The sequence below is a fragment of the Molossus molossus genome, unplaced genomic scaffold (genome assembly GCF_014108415.1).
Source record: "Molossus molossus isolate mMolMol1 unplaced genomic scaffold, mMolMol1.p scaffold_m16_p_3, whole genome shotgun sequence".
NCBI lineage: Eukaryota > Metazoa > Chordata > Mammalia > Chiroptera > Molossidae > Molossus > Molossus molossus.
The window spans coordinates 87,534,513-87,539,974 of NW_023425366.1; the positions used below are offsets into that span (position 1 = coordinate 87,534,513).

General features: G+C 38.0%; 1 non-coding gene across 1 annotated transcript; it reads right to left on the reverse strand.

Annotated features, from left to right (window-relative positions):
• Window positions 1–203: 203 nt before the first annotated feature.
• Window positions 204–275, reverse strand: LOC118643044. Its single transcript, XR_004961932.1, has one exon. It is a non-coding gene; the product is annotated as a small nucleolar RNA SNORD5 (small nucleolar RNA).
• Window positions 276–5,462: the final 5,187 nt, after the last annotated feature.

The window sequence follows — 5,462 nt, forward strand, 5'->3', positions numbered from 1 at the left end:
CTCTTTAATCTCTTTTTTTTCTCAATCCAGTTGTCATTTCAGTCTGTCCTATATCATTGGGACCCAATTTCTTCATGCAATTTACTTTACTTCCTTCTAAACATGAGTAAGTTCAAATCATATTCACTCCTACAGATAAAAACACCAAATGAAAAATTGAGGAGTGTGTAATAAAGAACTAAGACCTATACAGAGCTATATTCAGCTGTCAGAGTTTCATTTTAGTCCATGTCTGTATCATTCAGCAGTTGAACCGTTAAATTTATGATCGGAACCGCAGTGGTACCCTCTAAGGCAGCGGTTCCCTCTAAGGCAGTGGTTCTCAACCTTCCTAATGCCTTGACCCTTTAATACAGTTCCTCATGTTGTGGTGACCCCCAACCATAAAATTATTTTTGTTGCTATTTCATAACTGTAATTTTGCTACTGTTATGTCTTAGGCGACCCCTGTGAAAGGGTCATTCGACCACCAAAGGGGTCGAGACCCACAGGTTGATAACTGCTGCTAAGGTTACACTGTCACCAACTAAAACTTACCTAGGCTATCACTCCCTAGAATAGTACAGATCCTTCAGCATATACAACTACCTAAGACAAAACAAGTTAGATTATTAGGTCTTTCATAGTTTTAGCAGCTCTGTCTTGTAGTTTCTTCCCACAGATCTAACACTTAGTTCTGTGAATAAAGGAAGAATATATTTACTCTCTGAGGCGAGAAATTTAATTTTTACCTAATTTTATTTGGAATTTTTCAGCCAAAATTTTTTATAATTAAGAAACAAAAAAATAAATAAATAAATAAAAGGGAGGTTTAATGATTGATCTAAGTGGAGGATTTTTTTTTTTTTTAAGTAGCCTATTTAAGTTGAGGTGATTTTTTTAACAGCCTGTTATATCTAAATATAAAAACGTGTTTCTAGTAGCAAGCACCTAGGATTCTTTCACTCATATTCAAGACCAACCATTTAGACTTGGGATCCTAAAAAATAGTGTTTAAAGAACCAGCAAAGCTGCCCTGGCCTGGTGGCTCAGTTGGCTGGAACATCGTCCCCTACTCCAAAAGGTTTCAGGTTTGATCCTCTGTCAGGGCATTTACGGGAGACACTGGATTGATCTTTCTCTCTCTCCCTTCTATTCGCTCTAAAAAAAAAAAAAAAAAAAAAAAAAAAAATCAATAAAAAAAAATCCTTGGTGAAGATTAAAAACAAAAGAACCAGCAAAGTTATCATTGACATTTTAAAAAGATGGCTATATAGCAATTTGTCTATAAGATCAGCCACCAAAAGCTAGAAATTACTTAGAAACATTTGGAGAATCTACAATAAAAATCTTTTTTTGTTTGTTTAAATGTTGGAGGAAAGGTTTAATCAAACTATTTACACCTTATAACATCTCTTTGTTTTTTCCTTATGGCTTTTATTTTATTTTTCTTATTGTACATAATATATTTTATGATTCAAAGTTGAAAAGTTTAGGAAAATAGAAATAGGAATAAAAACATCATTGAGATTTTTGTTTGAATTGTGTTCTACCTATACCTTTAGTAGAGAGGAATTGTGAAAATATAGTTATTTGATTGTTGAACATTTCATATTGCTGTTTCATAATCATATAAGCTTTTTTTTTTTTTTTGAAAATCGCATTAACTTTAATCTTTAAACTCTCTCACATGACTTAAGGAGCATATGGACTTAAGTAATACATTGGAAATTACTGTATGATATATTGATACGTCAAACATATTCATTATATATTAGGTAAGCTAATAATCCTATGGTCATATTTGTGTAATGTTGGTAGTGCTTGTGTTGAAACAGTGAAAACCAGAAAAAGGAATAAAGCATGTTATCCACATTCATCAAATAGCCAGTAGATACTATATTAGTTTTCTAGGGCTTCCATAAGAATGTATCACAGACTGGCTGGCTTAAATAATAAATAGTAGGCATTTTCTCATAGTTCTAGAGGCTAAGAATCTGAGATTAAGATGTTGGTTTGTTTTGTTGTTGTTGTTTTTAAGCCTTTCTTCTTGATTTGTAGGTGGCTGTGTTTTCCCTTTGTTTTCTTTTTTTATCCTTCTCTCTCTCTTTTCACTTTTTCATTCTCTTTTACAATATCTTTTTATTTTATTTATTTATTATTTATTAATTTTTGTTACAGATGTTTCTCCTTTTTCCCCCATTGACACCTCCTCTAAGGTTTGTCAGTCTGAACCCTACTTCTATGTCTCTGGGTCTATTTTGTTCATTATATTCCACAAATAGTGAGATTATGTCGTACTCGTCTTTCTCTGACTGGCTTTTATAGCTTAGCATAATGCTCTCCAGGTCTTTCCATGTCGTCTCAAAGGATAAGAGAGCTTTCTTTCTTACAGTTGCATAGTATTCCATTGTGTATATTTACCACAGCTTTTTTATTTTTATTTTTTATTTATTTTATTTTTATTTTCTTTATTAATTAATTTTTGTTACAGATGTTTCTCCTTTTCCCCCCACTGATTCCCCCCTCCTTTTCCCTCCCTGCCCTGTCCCCAGTTTGTTGTCCATATCCACTGTTCATGCATACATGCATATAAGTTCTACCACAGCTTTTTTATCTATTCATCTATTGATGGACACTTGGGCTGTTTCCAGATCTTAGCTATTGTAAATAGTGTTGCTATGAACATAGGAGTACATATATTCTTTCTATTTGGTATTTCAGGCTTCTTAGGATATAGTACTAGAAGTGGAATAACTGGGTCAAATGGCAGTCCCATTTTAAATTTTTTTGAGGAAACACCAAATTGTTTTCCATAATGGCTGCACCAGTCTGCATTCCCACCAGCAGTGTACTAGAGTCCCCTTTTCTCCACAACCTCTCTAGCACTTGTTTGATGATTTGTTGATAGCAACCATTCTGGCAGGTGTGAGGTGATACCTCATAGTCACTTTAATTTGCATCTCTCTGATGATTAGTGATGTTGAGCATTTTGTCATATGTCTCTTGGCCATTTGTATGTCCTGTTTAGAGAGATGGCTATTTAGCTCCTCTGCCCATTTTTTAATTGGGTTCTTTATCTTCCTTTTGTTGAGTTGTATGAGCACTCAATATATTTTGGAAATTAACCCCTTATCTGATGTATTGTTGGCAATTATGTTCTCCTATACAGTGGGTTGCCTTTCCATTTTGATTCTTGTTTCTTTTGCTGTGCAGAAGCTTTTTAGTTTGATGTAGTCCCATTTATTGATTTTTTCCTTTGTTTCTCTTGCTCTAGGCCTTGCATCAGTGAAAATTCTGCTCTGTATGATGTCTGAAATTTTGTTGCCCACATTTTCTTCTAGGATTTTTATGGATTCACAAGTCACATTTAAGTCTTTTATTCATTTTGAGTTTATTCTCGTGTATGGTGTAAATTGGTGGTGTAGTTTCATTTTTTTGCATGTAGCTGTCCAGTTTTGCCAATACCATTTATTGAAGAGATGTCTTTACTCCATTGTATGCTCTTGCCACCTTTTTCAAATACTAATTGAGCATAATGTCTTTGGTCCATTGATCTATATGCCTGTTCTTGTGCCAGTACCAGGATGTTTTGATTACAGTTGCTTAGTAGTATAACCTGATACCTAGTATTGTGATCCCACCTACTTTGTCCTTCTTTTTCAAGATTGCTGTGGCTATTTGGGGTCTTTTTTGGTTCCATATGAACTTTTGAAGTATTTGTTCTAGTTCTGTGAAATATGTTTTTGGTATTTTGATGGGTATTACATTGAATCTATAGATTGCATTGGGTAATATGGACATTTTAATGATGTTAATTCTTCCAATCCATATACATGCTATATCTTTTCATGTTTTTTTATATCTTCCTCTATTTCTTTTTTCAATGTCTTATAGTTTTCTGTCAATAGAACCTTTATTTCTTTGGTTAAGCTTATTCCTAGGTATCTTAATTTTTTTGTTACAGTAGTAATTGGGGTTGTTTTTTTAATTTCTCTTTCTGTATGTTCATTAGTGGTGTATAAAAATGCCAATGAGGGCATTTGACTTCCGGTCAAGATGGCGGCGTAGGGAATCGCAGTATCGCGTTCTCCCACAACCACATCCAAGTTACAACAAAACTACAGAACAACCATCATCCAAAACCGCCTGAAATCAAGCTGAATGGAAGTCCTACAACTACGGAATTAAAAAAAAAAAGGCAGCTACATCCAGACTGGTAGGAGGGGCGGCGGCGCGAGGGGTGGTGGCAGCGGCACAGCGGCGGCTGGTCCCACACCCAAGTGTGGCGGATAAAAATCAGGAGGCTCCCGAGGCTGGGAAGGTCCTTCCTGAGGACTGAGGGGTCCCCGTCCCACACCAGGTGCTCCGCTCAGGTTTCCAGTGCCAGGAAGAGAAGTCCCCATAACTTCTGGCTGGAAAAACCAGCGGGAACTGAGGCTCAGGGAAGCTGACCTGGCTGGAGCCACAGGCAGCTCCTTAAAGGGCCCGCGCACGGACTTGTCGGACTCTCTCCCTCTAAGCTCGGAGGGGAGGCAGCTCCAGGGGCACCAGAGAAATACAGGGAGGAACTGAGCTGTTTGGCACTGGAGCGAGGGCTGGAGAGGGGGCTTTCTCGGGGACAAACGTGCTGTCAGAGGCCGTTGTTCCTTTGGTGAGCCCTTCCCTGGGGCGGCAGACAGTGGCCATATCTGGGACTCCAGCAACCTGGCTCACACTGGTAGCCCCGCCCTGCTGACTCCCTGAGGCCCCGCCCCACCCAACTTTTAGGCTCACCCAAGCTGTTGCTACTTGCTTAACCATAGGATTGGCCTGTCTTGGATCCTGCTTCAGGTTTTTCCTAAATTCTTTCAAACGAGCAGCATCGGGTCTCAGCGAGCCCCATACCTCTCGTTAAGTAATACACAGAAACAAACACAGGGAGGCAGCAAAATGAGGATACAAAGAAACAGGTCCCAAATGAAAGAACAGAACAAAACCCCAAGAAAAGAACTAAGCGAAATGGAGATAAGCAACCTAACAGATGCTGAGTTCAAAATACTGCTTATAAGGATGCTCAATGAACTCAGTGAGGGCCTCAAGAGCATAAAAAAGTACCAGTCAGAAACGATCGCTGCACAGTTAGAAACGAAGGAGGCTTTAACTGAAATAAAGAATAATTTACATAGCTTCAATAATAGAGTACGTAAATCCAAGGAGCAAACCATCGATTTGGAATATAAGGAAGCAAAAAACGCCCAACCAGAACAGCAAAAAGAAAAAAGAATCCAAAAAAATGAGGATAGTGTAAGGAGCCTCTGGGACAACTTCAAGCGTGCCAACATTCGCATCTTGGGGGTGCCGGAAGGAGAAGAGAGAGAACAAGAAATCGAAAACCTGTTTGAAACAATAATGGCTGAAAACTTTCCTAACTTGGTGAAGGAAACAGACATACAAGTCCAGGAAGCACAGAGAGTCCCAAACAAGATGAACCCCAGGAGGCC